Source organism: Bombina bombina, chromosome 5, assembly GCF_027579735.1.
Source record: "Bombina bombina isolate aBomBom1 chromosome 5, aBomBom1.pri, whole genome shotgun sequence".
NCBI classification, from domain to species: Eukaryota; Metazoa; Chordata; class Amphibia; order Anura; family Bombinatoridae; genus Bombina; species Bombina bombina.
This window is the reverse complement of record NC_069503.1, coordinates 1,167,023,597-1,167,046,096: the sequence shown is the minus strand read 5'-3', so window position 1 is coordinate 1,167,046,096 and position 22,500 is coordinate 1,167,023,597.

Here is a 22,500-nt window from a genome sequence, read left to right as displayed (position 1 = left end):
TATTTAGACATGTATATTATACACATATAAATACGTATTATGTATGGTTATATTTATATTTAGACATGTATATTATAAACATATAAATACATATGTACGTGTGGTTATATTTATATTTAGACATGTATATTATACACATATAAATACATATGTATGTATGTATGGTTATATTTATATTCAAACATGTATATTATACACACATAAAAACTTATGTATGTGTGGTTATATTTATATTTAGACATGTATATTATACACATATAAATACGTATGTATGTATGGTTATATTTATATTTAGACATGTATATTATAAACATATAAATGCGTATGTATGTATGGTTATATTTATATTTAGACATGTATATTATACACATATAAATACATATGTATTTATGGTTATATTTATATTTAGACATGTATATTATAAACATATAAATATGTATGTATGGTTATATTTATATTTAGACATGTATATTATACACATATCAATACATATGTATGTATGTGTGGTTATATTTATATTTAGACATGTATATTATACACATATAAATACGTATGTATGTATGGTTATATTTATATTTAGACATGTATATTATACACATATAAATACGTATGTTTGTATGGTTATATTTATATTTAGACATGTATATAATACAAATATAAATACGTATGTATGTATGGTTATATTTATATTTAGACATGTATATTATACACATATAAATACGTATGTTTGTATGGGTATATTTATATTTAGACATGTATATTATACACATATAAATATGTATGTATGTGTGGTTATATTTATATTTAGACATGTATATTATACACATATAAATACATATGTATGTGTGGGTATATTTATATTTAGACATGTATATTATACACATATAAAAACATATGTATGTATGTATGTACAGTATGTGTGGTTATATTTATATTTTAGACATGTATATTATACACATATAAATACATATGTATGTGTGGGTATATTTATATTTAGACATGTATATTATACACATATAAATACATATGTATGTGTGGGTATATTTATATTTAGACATGTATATTATTCACATATAAATACATATGTATGTGTGGGTATATTTATATTTAGACATGTATATTATACACATATAAATACATATGTATGTGTGGGTATATTTATATTTAGACATTTATATTATACAAATATAAATACATATGTATGTGTGGTTATATTTATATTTAGACATGTATATTATACACATATAAATACATATGTATGTATGTGTGATTATATTTATATTTAGACATGTATATTATACACATATAAATACATATGTATGTGTGGGTATATTTATATTTAGACATGTATATTATACACCTATAAATACATATGTATGTGTGGGTATATTTATATTTAGACATGTATATTATACACATATAAATATGTATGTATGTATGGTTATATTTATATTTAGACATGTATATTATACACATATAAATACATATGTATGTGTGGGTGTATTTATATTTAGACATGTATATTATACACATATAAATACATATGTATGTGTGGGTATATTTAGACATGTATATTATACACATATAAATACATATGTATGTGTGGGTATATTTATATTCAGACATGTATATTATACACATATAAAAACGTATGTATGTGTGGTTATATTTATATTTAGACATGTATATTATACACATATAAATACATATGTATGTATGGTTATATTTATATTTAGACATGTATATTATAAACATATAAATACATATGTACGTGTGGTTATATTTATATTTAGACATGTATATTATACAAATATAAATACATATGTATGTGTGGTTATATTTATATTTAGACATGCATATTATACACATATAAATACGTATGTATGTATGGTTATATTTAGATTTAGACATGTATATTATACACATATAAATACGTATGTATGTATGTATGGTTATATTTATTTCTTTCATGTAATTAACAAGAGTCCATGAGCTAGTGACGTATGGGATATACATTCCTACCAGGAGGGGCAAAGTTTCCCAAACCTTAAAATGCCTATAAATACACCCCTCACCACACCCACAAATCAGTTTTACAAACTTTGCCTCCAAGGGAGGTGGTGAAGTAAGTTTGTGCTAGATTCTACGTTGATATGCGCTCCGCAGCAAGTTGGAGCCCGGTTTTCCTCTCAGCGTGCAGTGAATGTCAGAGGGATGTGAGGAGAGTATTGCCTATTGAATGCAGTGATCTCCTTCTACGGGGTCTATTTCATAAGGTTCTCTGTTATCGGTCGTAGAGATTCATCTCTTACCTCCCTTTTCAGATCGACGATATACTCTTATATTTACCATTTCCTCTACTGATTCTCGTTTCAGTACTGGTTTGGCTTTCTACAAACATGTAGATGAGTGTCCTGGGGTAAGTAAGTCTTATTTTCTGTGACACTCTAAGCTATGGTTGGGCACTTTATTTATAAAGTTCTAAATATATGTATTCAAACATTTATTTGCCTTGACTCAGAATGTTCAACTTTCCTTATTTCCAGACAGTCAGTTTCATATTTGGGATTATGCTTTAAATTATCATATTTTGTCTTACCTCAAAAATTTGACTTTTTTCCCTGTGGGCTGTTAGGCTCGCGGGGGCTGAAAATGCTTCATTTTATTGCGTCATTTTTGGCGCGGATTTTTTTGGCGCAAAAATTCATTTCCGTTTCCGGCGTCATACGTGTCGCCGGAAGTTGCGTCATTTTTTGACGTTATTTTGCGCCAAAAATGTCGGCGTTCCGGATGTGGCGTCATTTTTGGCGCCAAAAGCATTTAGGCGCCAAATAATGTGGGCGTCTTATTTGGCGCCAAAAAATATGGGCGTCGCTTTTGTCTCCACATTATTTCAGTCTCATTTTCATTTGCTTCTGGTTGCTAGAAGCTTGATGTTTGGCATTTTTTTCCCATTCCTGAAACTGTCTTATAAGGAATTTGATTTATTTTGCTTTATATGTTGTTTTTTCTCTTACATATTGCAAGATGTCTCACGTTGCATCTGAGCCAGAAGATACTACAGGAAAACCACTGCCTGCTGGATCTACCAAAGCTAAGTGTATCTGCTGTAAACTTTTGGTAGCTATTTCTCCAGCTGTTGTTTGTAATAATTGTCATGACAAACTTGTTAAAGCAGATAATATTTCCTTTAGTGATGTACCATTGCCTGTTGCAGTTCCCTCAACATCTAAGGTGCAGAATGTTCCTGATAACATAAGAGATTTTGTTTCTGAATCCATAAAGAAGGCTTTGTCTGTTATTTCTCCTTCTAGTAAACGTAAAAAGTCTTTTAAATCTTCTCTCTCTACAGATGAATTTTTAAATGAACACCATCATTCTGATTCTTTGGACTCTTCTAGTTCAGAGGATTCTGTCTCAGAGATTGATGCTGATAAATCTTCATATTTATTTAAGATGGAATTTATTCGCTCTTTACTTAAAGAAGTACTAATTGCTTTAGAAATAGAGGATTCTAGTCCTCTTGATACTAATTCTATACGTTTGGATAAGGTTTTTAAAGCTCCTGCGGTTATTCCAGAAGTCTTTCCTGTTCCTAATGCTATTTCTGCAGTAATTGCTAAGGAATGGGATAAATTGGGTAATTCATTTACTCCTTCTAAACGTTTTAAGCAATTATATCCTGTTCCGCCTGACAGGTTAGAATTTTGGGACAAAATCCCTAAAGTTGATGGGGCTATTTCTACCCTTGCTAAACGTACTACCATTCCTACGTCAGATGGTACCTCGTTTAAGGATCCTTTAGATAGAAAAATTGAATCTTTTCTAAGAAAAGCTTATCTATGTTCAGGTAATCTTCTTAGACCTGCTATATCATTGGCTGATGTTGCTGCAGCTTCAACTTTTTGGTTGGAAACTCTAGCGCAACAAGTAACAAATCGTGATTCTCATGATATTATTATTCTTCTCCAGCATGCTAATAATTTCATCTGTGATGCCATTTTTGATATTATTAGAGTTGATGTTAGATTTATGTCTCTGGCTATCTTAGCCAGAAGAGCTTTATGGCTTAAGAATTGGAATGCTGATATGGCTTCTAAATCAACTCTACTTTCCATTTCTTTCCAGGGAAACAAATTATTTGGTTCTCAGTTGGATTCTATTATTTCAACTGTTACTGGTGGGAAAGGAACTTTTTTACCACAGGATAAAAAGTCTAAAGGTAAAAACAGGGCTAACAATCGTTTTCGTTCCTTTCGTTTCAACAAAGAACAAAAGCCTGATCCTTCGTCCTCAGGAGCAGTTTCAGTTTGGAAACCATCTCCAGTCTGGAATAAATCCAAGCCTGCTAGAAAGGCAAAGCCTGCTTCTAAGTTCACATGAAGGTACGGCCCTCATTCCAGTTCAGCTGGTAGGGGGCAGGTTACGTTTTTTCAAAGAAATTTGGATCAAATCTGTTCACAATCTTTGGATTCAGAACATTGTTTCAGAAGGGTACAGAATTGGTTTCAAGATGAGACCTCCTGCAAAGAGATTTTTTCTTTCCCATGTCCCAGTAAATCCAGTGAAAGCTCAAGCATTTCTGAATTGTGTTTCAGATCTAGAGTTGGCTGGAGTAATTATGTCAGTTCCAGTTCCGGAACAGGGGATGGGGTTTTATTCAAATCTCTTCATTGTACCAAAGAAGGAGAATTCCTTCAGACCAGTTCTGGATCTAAAATTATTGAATCGTTATGTAAGGATACCAACGTTCAAGATGGTAACTGTAAGGACTATATTGCCTTTTGTTCAGCAAGGGAATTATATGTCCACAATAGATTTACAGGATGCATATCTGCATATTCCGATTCATCCAGATCATTATCAGTTCCTGAGATTCTCTTTTCTAGACAAGCATTACCAATTTGTGGCTCTACCGTTTGGCCTTGCTACAGCTCCAAGAATTTTCACAAAGATTCTCGGTGCCCTTCTGTCTGTAATCAGAGAACAGGGTATTGTGGTATTTCCTTATTTGGACGATATCTTGGTACTTGCTCCGTCTTTACATTTAGCAGAGTCTCATACGAATCGACTTGTGTTGTTTCTTCAAGATCATGGTTGGAGGATCAATTTACCAAAAAGTTCTTTGATTCCTCAAACAAGGGTAACCTTTCTGGGTTTCCAGATAGATTCAGTGTCCATGACTCTGTCTTTAACAGACAAGAGACGTCTAAAATTGATTACAGCTTGTCGAAACCTTCAGTCACAATCATTCCCTTCGGTAGCCTTATGCATGGAAATTCTAGGTCTTATGACTGCTGCATCGGACGCGATCCCCTTTGCTCGTTTTCACATGCGACCTCTTCAGCTCTGTATGCTGAACCAATGGTGCAGGGATTACACGAAGATATCTCAATTAATATCTTTAAAACCGATTGTTCGACACTCTCTAACGTGGTGGACAAATCACCATCGTTTAATTCAGGGGGCTTCTTTTGTTCTTCCGACCTGGACTGTAATTTCAACAGATGCAAGTCTCACAGGTTGGGGAGCTGTGTGGGGATCTCTGACGGCACAAGGAGTTTGGGAATCTCAGGAGGTGAGATTACCGATCAATATTTTGGAACTCCGTGCAATTTTCAGAGCTCTTCAGTTTTGGCCTCTTCTGAAGAGAGAATCGTTCATTTGTTTTCAGACAGACAATGTCACAACTGTGGCATACATCAATCATCAAGGAGGGACTCACAGTCCTCTGGCTATGAAAGAAGTATCTCGAATTTTGGTTTGGGCGGAATCCAGCTCCTGTCTAATCTCTGCGGTTCATATCCCAGGTGTAGACAATTGGGAAGCGGATTATCTCAGTCGCCAAACGTTGCATCCGGGCGAATGGTCTCTTCACCCAGAGGTATTTCTTCAGATTGTTCAATTGTGGGGGCTCCCAGAGATAGATCTGATGGCCTCTCATCTAAACAAGAAACTTCCCAGGTATCTGTCCAGATCCCGGGATCCTCAGGCGGAGGCAGTGGATGCATTATCACTTCCTTGGAAGTATCATCCTGCCTATATCTTTCCGCCTCTAGTTCTTCTTCCAAGAGTAATCTCCAAGATTCTGAGGGAATGCTCGTTTGTTCTGCTAATAGCTCCGGCATGGCCTCACAGGTTTTGGTATGCGGATCTTGTCCGGATGGCATCTTGCCAGCCATGGACTCTTCCGTTAAGACCAGACCTTCTGTCACAAGGTCCTTTTTTTCCATCCGGATCTGAAATCCTTAAATTTAAAGGTATGGAGATTGAACGCTTGATTCTTGGTCATAGAGGTTTCTCTGACTCCGTGATTAATACTATGTTACAGGCTCGTAAATCTGTATCTCGAGAGATATATTATAGAGTCTGGAAGACTTATATTTCATGGTGTCTTTCTCATCATTTTTCTTGGCATTCTTTTAGAATACCGAGAATTTTACAATTTCTTCAGGATGGTTTGGATAAGGGTTTGTCCGCAAGTTCTTTGAAAGGACAAATCTCTGCTCTTTCTGTTCTTTTTCACAGAAAGATTGCTATTCTTCCTGATATTCATTGTTTTGTACAAGCTTTGGTTCGTATAAAACCTGTCATTAAGTCAATTTCTCCTCCTTGGAGTTTGAATTTGGTTCTGGGAGCTCTTCAAGCTCCTCCGTTTGAACCTATGCATTCATTGGACATTAAATTACTTTCTTGGAAAGTTTTGTTCCTTTTGGCTATCTCTTCTGCTAGAAGAGTTTCTGAATTATCTGCTCTTTCGTGTGAGTCTCCTTTTCTGATTTTTCATCAGGATAAGGCGGTGTTGCGAACTTCTTTTGAATTTTTACCTAAAGTTGTGAATTCCAACAACATTAGTAGAGAAATTGTGGTTCCTTCATTATGTCCTAATCCTAAGAATTCTAAGGAGAAATCATTGCATTCTTTGGATGTTGTTAGAGCTTTGAAATATTATGTTGAAGCTACGAAATCTTTCCGTAAGACTTCTAGTCTATTTGTTATCTTTTCCGGTTCTAGGAAAGGCCAGAAAGCTTCTGCCATTTCTTTGGCATCTTGGTTGAAATCTTTAATTCATCTTGCCTATGTTGAGTCGGGTAAAATTCCGCCTCAAAGAATTACAGCTCATTCTACTAGGTCAGTATCTACTTCCTGGGCGTTTAGGAATGAAGCTTCGGTTGACCAGATCTGCAAAGCAGCAACTTGGTCTTCTTTGCATACTTTTACTAAATTCTACCATTTTGATGTATTTTCTTCTTCTGAAGCAGTTTTTGGTAGAAAAGTTCTTCAGGCAGCGGTTTCAGTTTGAATCTTCTGCTTATGTTTTTTGTTAAACTTTATTTTGGGTGTGGATTATTTTCAGCAGGAATTGGCTGTCTTTATTTTATCCCTCCCTCTCTAGTGACTCTTGTGTGGAAAGATCCACATCTTGGGTAGTCATTATCCCATACGTCACTAGCTCATGGACTCTTGTTAATTACATGAAAGAAAACATAATTTATGTAAGAACTTACCTGATAAATTCATTTCTTTCATATTAACAAGAGTCCATGAGGCCCACCCTTTTTTGTGGTGGTTATGATTTTTTTGTATAAAGCACAATTATTCCAATTCCTTATTTTATATGCTTCGCACTTTTTCTTATCACCCCACTTCTTGGCTATTCGTTAAACTGATTTGTGGGTGTGGTGAGGGGTGTATTTATAGGCATTTTAAGGTTTGGGAAACTTTGCCCCTCCTGGTAGGAATGTATATCCCATACGTCACTAGCTCATGGACTCTTGTTAATATGAAAGAAATGAATTTATCAGGTAAGTTCTTACATAAATTATGTTATTTAGACATGTATATTATACACATATAAATACATATGTATGTATGTGTGGTTATATTTATATTTATATTTAGACATGTATATTATACACATATAAATACGTATGTATGTATGGTTATATTTATATTTAGACATGTATATTATACACATATAAATACGTATGTATGTATGGTTATATTTATATTTAGACATGTATATAATACACATATAAATACGTATGTATGTATGGTTATATTTATATTTAGACATGTATATTATACACATATAAATACGTATGTTTGTATGGTTATATTTATATTTAGACATGTATATAATACACATATAAATACGTATGTATGTATGGTTATATTTATATTTAGACATGTATATTATACACATATAAATACGTATGTTTGTATGGGTATATTTATATTTAGACATGTATATTATACACCTATAAATACATATGTATGTGTGGTTATATTTATATTTAGACATGTATATTATACACATATAAATATGTATGTATGTATGGTTATATTTATATTTAGACATGTATATTATACACATATAAATACATATGTATGTGTGGGTGTATTTATATTTAGACATGTATATTATACACATATAAATACATATGTATGTGTGGGTATATTTAGACATGTATATTATACACATATAAATACATATGTATGTGTGGGTATATTTATATTCAGACATGTATATTATACACATATAAAAACGTATGTATGTGTGGTTATATTTATATTTAGACATGTATATTATACACATATAAATACATATGTATGTATGGTTATATTTATATTTAGACATGTATATTATAAACATATAAATACATATGTACGTGTGGTTATATTTATATTTAGACATGTATATTATACAAATATAAATACATATGTATGTGTGGTTATATTTATATTTAGACATGCATATTATACACATATAAATACGTATGTATGTATGGTTATATTTAGATTTAGACATGTATATTATACACATATAAATACGTATGTATGTATGGTTATATTTATATTTAGACATGTATATTATACACATATAAATACATATGTATGTATGTGTGGTTATATTTATATTTATATTTAGACATGTATATTATACACATATAAATACGTATGTATGTATGGTTATATTTATATTTAGACATGTATATTATACACATATAAATACGTATGTATGTATGGTTATATTTATATTTAGACATGTATATAATACACATATAAATACGTATGTATGTATGGTTATATTTATATTTAGACATGTATATTATACACATATAAATACGTATGTTTGTATGGGTATATTTATATTTAGACATGTATACTATACACATATAAATATGTATGTATGTGTGGTTATATTTATATTTAGACATGTATATTATACACATATAAATACATATGTATGTGTGGGTATATTTATATTTAGACATGTATATTATACACATATAAATACATATGTATGTGTGGGTATATTTATATTTAGACATGTATATTATACACATATAAATACATATGTATGTGTGGGTATATTTATATTTAGACATATATATTATACACATATAAATACATATGTATGTATGTACAGTATGTGTGGTTATATTTATATTTTAGACATGTATATTATACACATATAAATACATATGTATGTGTGGGTATATTTATATTTAGACATGTATATTATACACATATAAATACATATGTATGTGTGGGTATATTTATATTTAGACATGTATATTATACACATATAAATACATATGTATGTGTGGTTATATTTATATTTAGACATGTATATTATACACATATAAATACATATGTATGTGTGGGTATATTTATATTTAGACATGTATATTATACACATATAAATACATATGTATGTGTGGGTATATTTATATTTAGACATATATATTATACACATATAAATACATATGTATGTATGTACAGTATGTGTGGTTATATTTATATTTTAGACATGTATATTATACACATATAAATACATATGTATGTGTGGGTATATTTATATTTAGACATGTATATTATACACATATAAATACGTATGTATGTATGGTTATATTTATATTTAGACATGTATATTATACACATATAAATACGTATGTTTGTATGGGTATATTTATATTTAGACATGTATATTATACACATATAAATATGTATGTATGTGTGGTTATATTTATATTTAGACATGTATATTATACACATATAAATACATATGTATGTGTGGGTATATTTATATTTAGACATGTATATTATACACATATAAAAACATATGTATGTGTGGGTATATTTATATTTAGACATGTATATTATACACATATAAATACATATGTATGTGTGGGTATATTTATATTTAGACATATATATTATACACATATAAATACATATGTATGTATGTACAGTATGTGTGGTTATATTTTATATTTTAGACATGTATATTATACACATATAAATACATATGTATGTGTGGGTATATTTATATTTAGACATGTATATTATACACATATAAATACATATGTATGTGTGGGTATATTTATATTTAGACATGTATATTATGCACATATAAATACATATGTATGTGTGGTTATATTTATATTTAGACATGTATATTATACACATATAAATACATATGTATGTGTGGTTATATTTATATTTAGACATGTATATTATACACATATAAATACATATGTATGTGTGGGTATATTTATATTTAGACATGTATATTATACACATAGAAATACATATGTATGTGTGGGTATATTTATATTTAGACATGTATATTATACACATATAAATACATATGTATGTGTGGGTATATTTATATTTAGACATGTATATTATACACATATAAATACGTATGTATGTATGTATGGTTATATTTATATTTTGACATGTATATTATACACATATAAATACGTATGTATGTATGTATGGTTATATTTATATTTAGACATGTATATTATACACATATAAATACATATGTATGTGTGGGTATATTTATATTTAGACATGTATATTATACACATATAAATACATATGTATGTATGTGTGGTTATATTTATATTTAGACATGTATATTATACACATATAAATACATATGTATGTGTGGGTATATTTAGACATGTATATTATACACATATAAATACATATGTATGTGTGGGTATATTTATATTTAGACATGTATATTATACACATATAAATACATATGTATGTATGTGTGGTTATATTTATATTTAGACATGTATATTATACACATATAAATACATATGTATGTATGGTTATATTTATATTTAGACATGTATATTATAAACATATAAATACATATGTACGTGTGGTTATATTTATATTTAGACATGTATATTATACACATATAAATACATATGTATGTGTGGGTATATTTATATTTAGACATGTATATTATACACATATAAATACATATGTATGTGTGGGTATATTTATATTTAGACATGTATATTATACACATATAAATACATATGTATGTATGTGTGGTTATATTTATATTTAGACATGTATATTATACACATATAAATACATATGTATGTGTGGGTATATTTAGACATGTATATTATACACATATAAATACATATGTATGTGTGGGTATATTTAGACATGTATATTATACACATATAAATACATATGTATGTGTGGTTATATTTATATTTAGACATGTATATTATACACATATAAATACATATGTATGTGTGGGTATATTTATATTTAGACATGTATATTATACACATAGAAATACATATGTATGTGTGGGTATATTTATATTTAGACATGTATATTATACACATATAAATACATATGTATGTGTGGGTATATTTATATTTAGACATGTATATTATACACATATAAATACATATGTATGTGTGGGTATATTTATATTTAGACATGTATATTATACACATATAAATACATATGTATGTATGTGTGGTTATATTTATATTTAGACATGTATATTATACACATATAAATACATATGTATGTGTGGGTATATTTATATTTAGACGTATATTATACACATATACAGGGAGTGCAGAATTATTAGGCAAATGAGTATTTTGACCACATCATCCTCTTTATGCATGTTGTCTTACTCCAAGCTGTATAGGCTCGAAAGCCTACTACCAATTAAGTATATTAGGTGATGTGCATCTCTGTAATGAGAAGGGGTGTGGTCTAATGACATCAACACCCTATATCAGGTGTGCATAATTATTAGGCAACTTCCTTTCCTTTGGCAAAATGGGTCAAAAGAAGGACTTGACAGGCTCAGAAAAGTCAAAAATAGTGAGATATCTTGCAGAGGGATGCAGCACTCTTAAAATTGCAAAGCTTCTGAAGCGTGATCATCGAACAATCAAGCGTTTCATTCAAAATAGTCAACAGGGTCGCAAGAAGCGTGTGGAAAAACCAAGGCGCAAAATAACTGCCCATGAACTGAGAAAAGTCAAGCGTGCAGCTGCCAAGATGCCACTTGCCACCAGTTTGGCCATATTTCAGAGCTGCAACATCACTGGAGTGCCCAAAAGCACAAGGTGTGCAATACTCAGAGACATGGCCAAGGTAAGAAAGGCTGAAAGACGACCACCACTGAACAAGACACACAAGCTGAAACGTCAAGACTGGGTCAAGAAATATCAGACTGATTTTTCTAAGGTTTTATGGACTGATGAAATGAGAGTGAGTCTTTATGGGCCAGATGGATGGGCCCGTGGCTGGATTGGTAAAGGGCAGAGAGCTCCAGTCCGACTCAGACGCCAGCAAGGTGGAGGTGGAGTATTGGTTTGGGCTGGTATCATCAAAGATGAGCTTGTGGGGCCTTTTCGGGTTGAGGATGGAGTCAAGCTCAACTCCCAGTCCTACTGCCAGTTTCTGCAAGACACCTTCTTCAAGCAGTGGTACAGGAAGAAGTCTGCATCCTTCAAGAAAAACATGATTTTCATGCAGGACAATGCTCCATCACACGCGTCCAAGTACTCCACAGCGTTGCTGGCAAGAAAGGGTATAAAAGAAGAAAATCTAATGACATGGCCTCCTTGTTCACCTGATCTGAACCCCATTGAGAACCTGTGGTCCATCATCAAATGTGAGATTTACAAGGAGGGAAAACAGTACACCTCTCTGAACAGTGTCTGGGAGGCTGTGGTTGCTGCTGCACGCAATGTTGATGGTGAACAGATCAAAACACTGACAGAATCCATGGATGGCAGGCTTTTGAGTCTCCTTGCAAAGAAAGGTGGCTATATTGGTCACTGATTTGTTTTTGTTTTGTTTTTGAATGTCAGAAATGTATATTTGTGAATGTTGAGATGTTATATTGGTTTCACTGGTAAAAATAAATAATTGAAATGGGTATATATTTGTTTTTTGTTAAGTTGCCTAATAATTATGCACAGTAATAGTCACCTGCACACACAGATATCCCCCTAAAATAGCTAAAACTAAAAACTACTTCCAAAAATATTCAGCTTTGATATTAATGAGTTTTTTGGGTTCATTGAGAACATGGTTGTTGTTCAATAATAAAATTAATCCTCAAAAATACAACTTGCCTAATAATTCTGCACTCCCTGTAAATACATATGTATGTGTGGGTATATATATATTTAGACATGTATATTATACACATATAAATACATATGTATGTATGTGTGGTTATATTTATATTTAGACATGTATATTATGCACCTATAAATACATATGTATGTATGTATGGTTATATTTATATTCAGACATGTATATTATACACATATAAAAACGTATGTATGTGTGGTTATATTTATATTTAGACATGTATATTATACACATATAAATACATATGTATGTATGGTTATATTTATATTTAGACATGTATATTATACACATATAAATACATATGTACGTGTGGTTATATTTATATTTAGACATGTATATTATACACATATAAATACGTATGTATGTATGGTTATATTTATATTTAGACATGTATATTATACACATATAAATACATATGTATGTGTGGGTATATTTATATTTAGACATGTATATTATACACATATAAATACATATGTATGTGTGGGTATATTTATATTTAGACATGTATATTATACACATATAAATACATATGTATGTATGTGTGGTTATATTTATATTTAGACATGTATATTATACACATATAAATACATATGTATGTGTGGGTATATTTAGACATGTATATTATACACATATAAATACATATGTATGTGTGGGTATATTTAGACATGTATATTATACACATATAAATACATATGTATGTGTGGTTATATTTATATTTAGACATGTATATTATACACATATAAATACATATGTATGTGTGGGTATATTTATATTTAGACATGTATATTATACACATAGAAATACATATGTATGTGTGGGTATATTTATATTTAGACATGTATATTATACACATATAAATACATATGTATGTGTGGGTATATTTATATTTAGACATGTATATTATACACATATAAATACATATGTATGTGTGGGTATATTTATATTTAGACATGTATATTATACACATATAAATACATATGTATGTATGTGTGGTTATATTTATATTTAGACATGTATATTATACACATATAAATACATATGTATGTGTGGGTATATTTATATTTAGACGTATATTATACACATATACAGGGAGTGCAGAATTATTAGGCAAATGAGTATTTTGACCACATCATCCTCTTTATGCATGTTGTCTTACTCCAAGCTGTATAGGCTCGAAAGCCTACTACCAATTAAGTATATTAGGTGATGTGCATCTCTGTAATGAGAAGGGGTGTGGTCTAATGACATCAACACCCTATATCAGGTGTGCATAATTATTAGGCAACTTCCTTTCCTTTGGCAAAATGGGTCAAAAGAAGGACTTGACAGGCTCAGAAAAGTCAAAAATAGTGAGATATCTTGCAGAGGGATGCAGCACTCTTAAAATTGCAAAGCTTCTGAAGCGTGATCATCGAACAATCAAGCGTTTCATTCAAAATAGTCAACAGGGTCGCAAGAAGCGTGTGGAAAAACCAAGGCGCAAAATAACTGCCCATGAACTGAGAAAAGTCAAGCGTGCAGCTGCCAAGATGCCACTTGCCACCAGTTTGGCCATATTTCAGAGCTGCAACATCACTGGAGTGCCCAAAAGCACAAGGTGTGCAATACTCAGAGACATGGCCAAGGTAAGAAAGGCTGAAAGACGACCACCACTGAACAAGACACACAAGCTGAAACGTCAAGACTGGGTCAAGAAATATCAGACTGATTTTTCTAAGGTTTTATGGACTGATGAAATGAGAGTGAGTCTTTATGGGCCAGATGGATGGGCCCGTGGCTGGATTGGTAAAGGGCAGAGAGCTCCAGTCCGACTCAGACGCCAGCAAGGTGGAGGTGGAGTATTGGTTTGGGCTGGTATCATCAAAGATGAGCTTGTGGGGCCTTTTCGGGTTGAGGATGGAGTCAAGCTCAACTCCCAGTCCTACTGCCAGTTTCTGCAAGACACCTTCTTCAAGCAGTGGTACAGGAAGAAGTCTGCATCCTTCAAGAAAAACATGATTTTCATGCAGGACAATGCTCCATCACACGCGTCCAAGTACTCCACAGCGTTGCTGGCAAGAAAGGGTATAAAAGAAGAAAATCTAATGACATGGCCTCCTTGTTCACCTGATCTGAACCCCATTGAGAACCTGTGGTCCATCATCAAATGTGAGATTTACAAGGAGGGAAAACAGTACACCTCTCTGAACAGTGTCTGGGAGGCTGTGGTTGCTGCTGCACGCAATGTTGATGGTGAACAGATCAAAACACTGACAGAATCCATGGATGGCAGGCTTTTGAGTCTCCTTGCAAAGAAAGGTGGCTATATTGGTCACTGATTTGTTTTTGTTTTGTTTTTGAATGTCAGAAATGTATATTTGTGAATGTTGAGATGTTATATTGGTTTCACTGGTAAAAATAAATAATTGAAATGGGTATATATTTGTTTTTTGTTAAGTTGCCTAATAATTATGCACAGTAATAGTCACCTGCACACACAGATATCCCCCTAAAATAGCTAAAACTAAAAACTACTTCCAAAAATATTCAGCTTTGATATTAATGAGTTTTTTGGGTTCATTGAGAACATGGTTGTTGTTCAATAATAAAATTAATCCTCAAAAATACAACTTGCCTAATAATTCTGCACTCCCTGTAAATACATATGTATGTGTGGGTATATATATATTTAGACATGTATATTATACACATATAAATACATATGTATGTATGTGTGGTTATATTTATATTTAGACATGTATATTATGCACCTATAAATACATATGTATGTATGTATGGTTATATTTATATTCAGACATGTATATTATACACATATAAAAACGTATGTATGTGTGGTTATATTTATATTTAGACATGTATATTATACACATATAAATACATATGTATGTATGGTTATATTTATATTTAGACATGTATATTATACACATATAAATACATATGTACGTGTGGTTATATTTATATTTAGACATGTATATTATACACATATAAATACGTATGTATGTATGGTTATATTTATATTTAGACATGTATATTATACACATATAAATACGTATGTATGTATGGTTATATTTATATTTAGACGTGTATTATACACATATAAATACATATGTATGTATGTGTGGTTATATTTATATTTAGACGTGTATATTATACAAATATAAATACATATGTATGTGTGGTTATATTTATATTTAGACATGTATATTATAAACATATAAATACGTATGTATGTATGGTTATATTTATATTTAGACATGTATATTATACACATATAAATACATATGTATGTGTGGTTATATTTATATTTAGACATGTATATTATACACATATAAATACATATGTATGTATGGTTATATTTATATTTAGACATGTATATTATACACATATAATTATGTATGTATGTATGGTTATATTTATATTTAGACATGTATATTATACACATATAAATACATATGTATGTATGGTTATATTTATATTTAGACATGTATATTATACACATATAAATACATATGTATGTATGTGTGGTTATATTTATATTTAGACATGTATATTATACACATATAAATACATATGTATGTATGTGTGGTTATATTTATATTTAGACATGTATATTATGCACCTATAAATACATATGTATGTATGTATGGTTATATTTATATTCATACATGTATATTATACACATATAAAAACGTATGTATGTGTGGTTATATTTAGACATGTATATTATACACATATAAATACATATGTATGTGTGGTTATATTTATATTTAGACATGTATATTATACACATATAAATACATATGTATGTGTGGGTATATTTATATTTAGACATGTATATTATACACATATAAATACATATGTATGTGTGGGTATATTTATATTTAGACATATATATTATACACATATAAATACATATGTATGTATGTACAGTATGTGTGGTTATATTTATATTTTAGACATGTATATTATACACATATAAATACATATGTATGTGTGGGTATATTTATATTTAGACATGTATATTATACACATATAAATACGTATGTATGTATGGTTATATTTATATTTAGACATGTATATTATACACATATAAATACGTATGTTTGTATGGGTATATTTATATTTAGACATGTATATTATACACATATAAATATGTATGTATGTGTGGTTATATTTATATTTAGACATGTATATTATACACATATAAATACATATGTATGTGTGGGTATATTTATATTTAGACATGTATATTATACACATATAAAAACATATGTATGTGTGGGTATATTTATATTTAGACATGTATATTATACACATATAAATACATATGTATGTGTGGGTATATTTATATTTAGACATATATATTATACACATATAAATACATATGTATGTATGTACAGTATGTGTGGTTATATTTATATTTTAGACATGTATATTATACACATATAAATACATATGTATGTGTGGGTATATTTATATTTAGACATGTATATTATACACATATAAATACATATGTATGTGTGGGTATATTTATATTTAGACATGTATATTATACACATATAAATACATATGTATGTGTGGTTATATTTATATTTAGACATGTATATTATACACATATAAATACATATGTATGTGTGGTTATATTTATATTTAGACATGTATATTATACACATATAAATACATATGTATGTGTGGGTATATTTATATTTAGACATGTATATTATACACATAGAAATACATATGTATGTGTGGGTATATTTATATTTAGACATGTATATTATACACATATAAATACATATGTATGTGTGGGTATATTTATATTTAGACATGTATATTATACACATATAAATACGTATGTATGTATGGTTATATTTATATTTTGACATGTATATTATACACATATAAATACGTATGTATGTATGTATGTATGGTTATATTTATATTTAGACATGTATATTATACACATATAAATACATATGTATGTGTGGGTATATTTATATTTAGACATGTATATTATACACATATAAATACATATGTATGTATGTGTGGTTATATTTATATTTAGACATGTATATTATACACATATAAATACATATATATGTGTGGGTATATTTAGACATGTATATTATACACATATAAATACATATGTATGTGTGGGTATATTTATATTTAGACATGTATATTATACACATATAAATACATATGTATGTATGTGTGGTTATATTTATATTTAGACATGTATATTATACACATATAAATACATATGTATGTATGGTTATGTTTATATTTAGACATGTATATTATAAACATATAAATACATATGTACGTGTGGTTATATTTATATTTAGACATGTATATTATACACATATAAATACATATGTATGTGTGGGTATATTTATATTTAGACATGTATATTATACACATATAAATACATATGTATGTGTGGGTATATTTATATTTAGACATGTATATTATACACATATAAATACATATGTATGTATGTGTGGTTATATTTATATTTAGACATGTATATTATACACATATAAATACATATGTATGTGTGGGTATATTTAGACATGTATATTATACACATATAAATACATATGTATGTGTGGGTATATTTAGACATGTATATTATACACATATAAATACATATGTATGTGTGGTTATATTTATATTTAGACATGTATATTATACACATATAAATACATATGTATGTGTGGGTATATTTATATTTAGACATGTATATTATACACATAGAAATACATATGTATGTGTGGGTATATTTATATTTAGACATGTATATTATACACATATAAATACATATGTATGTGTGGGTATATTTATATTTAGACATGTATATTATACACATATAAATACATATGTATGTGTGGGTATATTTATATTTAGACATGTATATTATACACATATAAATACATATGTATGTATGTGTGGTTATATTTATATTTAGACATGTATATTATACACATATAAATACATATGTATGTGTGGGTATATTTATATTTAGACGTATATTATACACATATACAGGGAGTGCAGAATTATTAGGCAAATGAGTATTTTGACCGCATCATCCTCTTTATGCATGTTGTCTTACTCCAAGCTGTATAGGCTCGAAAGCCTACTACCAATTAAGTATATTAGGTGATGTGCATCTCTGTAATGAGAAGGGGTGTGGTCTAATGACATCAACACCCTATATCAGGTGTGCATAATTATTAGGCAACTTCCTTTCCTTTGGCAAAATGGGTCAAAAGAAGGACTTGACAGGCTCAGAAAAGTCAAAAATAGTGAGATATCTTGCAGAGGGATGCAGCACTCTTAAAATTGCAAAGCTTCTGAAGCGTGATCATCGAACAATCAAGCGTTTCATTCAAAATAGTCAACAGGGTCGCAAGAAGCGTGTGGAAAAACCAAGGCGCAAAATAACTGCCCATGAACTGAGAAAAGTCAAGCGTGCAGCTGCCAAGATGCCACTTGCCACCAGTTTGGCCATATTTCAGAGCTGCAACATCACTGGAGTGCCCAAAAGCACAAGGTGTGCAATACTCAGAGACATGGCCAAGGTAAGAAAGGCTGAAAGACGACCACCACTGAACAAGACACACAAGCTGAAACGTCAAGACTGGGTCAAGAAATATCAGACTGATTTTTCTAAGGTTTTATGGACTGATGAAATGAGAGTGAGTCTTTATGGGCCAGATGGATGGGCCCGTGGCTGGATTGGTAAAGGGCAGAGAGCTCCAGTCCGACTCAGACGCCAGCAAGGTGGAGGTGGAGTATTGGTTTGGGCTGGTATCATCAAAGATGAGCTTGTGGGGCCTTTTCGGGTTGAGGATGGAGTCAAGCTCAACTCCCAGTCCTACTGCCAGTTTCTGCAAGACACCTTCTTCAAGCAGTGGTACAGGAAGAAGTCTGCATCCTTCAAGAAAAACATGATTTTCATGCAGGACAATGCTCCATCACACGCGTCCAAGTACTCCACAGCGTTGCTGGCAAGAAAGGGTATAAAAGAAGAAAATCTAATGACATGGCCTCCTTGTTCACCTGATCTGAACCCCATTGAGAACCTGTGGTCCATCATCAAATGTGAGATTTACAAGGAGGGAAAACAGTACACCTCTCTGAACAGTGTCTGGGAGGCTGTGGTTGCTGCTGCACGCAATGTTGATGGTGAACAGATCAAAACACTGACAGAATCCATGGATGGCAGGCTTTTGAGTCTCCTTGCAAAGAAAGGTGGCTATATTGGTCACTGATTTGTTTTTGTTTTGTTTTTGAATGTCAGAAATGTATATTTGTGAATGTTGAGATGTTATATTGGTTTCACTGGTAAAAATAAATAATTGAAATGGGTATATATTTGTTTTTTGTTAAGTTGCCTAATAATTATGCACAGTAATAGTCACCTGCACACACAGATATCCCCCTAAAATAGCTAAAACTAAAAACAAACTAAAAACTACTTCCAAAAATATTCAGCTTTGATATTAATGAGTTTTTTGGGTTCATTGAGAACATGGTTGTTGTTCAATAATAAAATTAATCCTCAAAAATACAACTTGCCTAATAATTCTGCACTCCCTGTAAATACATATGTATGTGTGGGTATATTTATATTTAGACATGTATATTATACACATATAAATACATATGTATGTGTGGGTATATATATATTTAGACATGTATATTATACACATATAAATACATATGTATGTATGTGTGGTTATATTTATATTTAGACATGTATATTATGCACCTATAAATACATATGTATGTATGTATGGTTATATTTATATTCAGACATGTATATTATACACATATAAAAACGTATGTATGTGTGGTTATATTTATATTTAGACATGTATATTATACACATATAAATACATATGTATGTATGGTTATATTTATATTTAGACATGTATATTATACACATATAAATACATATGTATGTGTGGGTATATATATATATTTAGACATGTATATTATACACATATAAATACATATGTATGTATGTGTGGTTATATTTATATTTAGACATGTATATTATGCACCTATAAATACATATGTATGTATGTATGGTTATATTTATATTCAGACATGTATATTATACACATATAAAAACGTATGTATGTGTGGTTATATTTATATTTAGACATGTATATTATACACATATAAATACATATGTATGTATGGTTATATTTATATTTAGACATGTATATTATACACATATAAATACATATGTACGTGTGGTTATATTTATATTTAGACATGTATATTATACACATATAAATACGTATGTATGTATGGTTATATTTATATTTAGACATGTATATTATACACATATAAATACGTATGTATGTATGGTTATATTTATATTTAGACGTGTATTATACACATATAAATACATATGTATGTATGTGTGGTTATATTTATATTTAGACGTGTATATTATACAAATATAAATACATATGTATGTGTGGTTATATTTATATTTAGACATGTATATTATAAACATATAAATACGTATGTATGTATGGTTATATTTATATTTAGACATGTATATTATACACATATAAATACATATGTATGTGTGGTTATATTTATATTTAGACATGTATATTATACACATATAAATACATATGTATGTATGGTTATATTTATATTTAGACATGTATATTATACACATATAATTATGTATGTATGTATGGTTATATTTATATTTAGACATGTATATTATACACATATAAATACATATGTATGTATGGTTATATTTATATTTAGACATGTATATTATACACATATAAATACATATGTATGTATGTGTGGTTATATTTATATTTAGACATGTATATTATACACATATAAATACATATGTATGTATGTGTGGTTATATTTATATTTAGACATGTATATTATGCACCTATAAATACATATGTATGTATGTATGGTTATATTTATATTCAGACATGTATATTATACACATATAAAAACGTATGTATGTGTGGTTATATTTATATT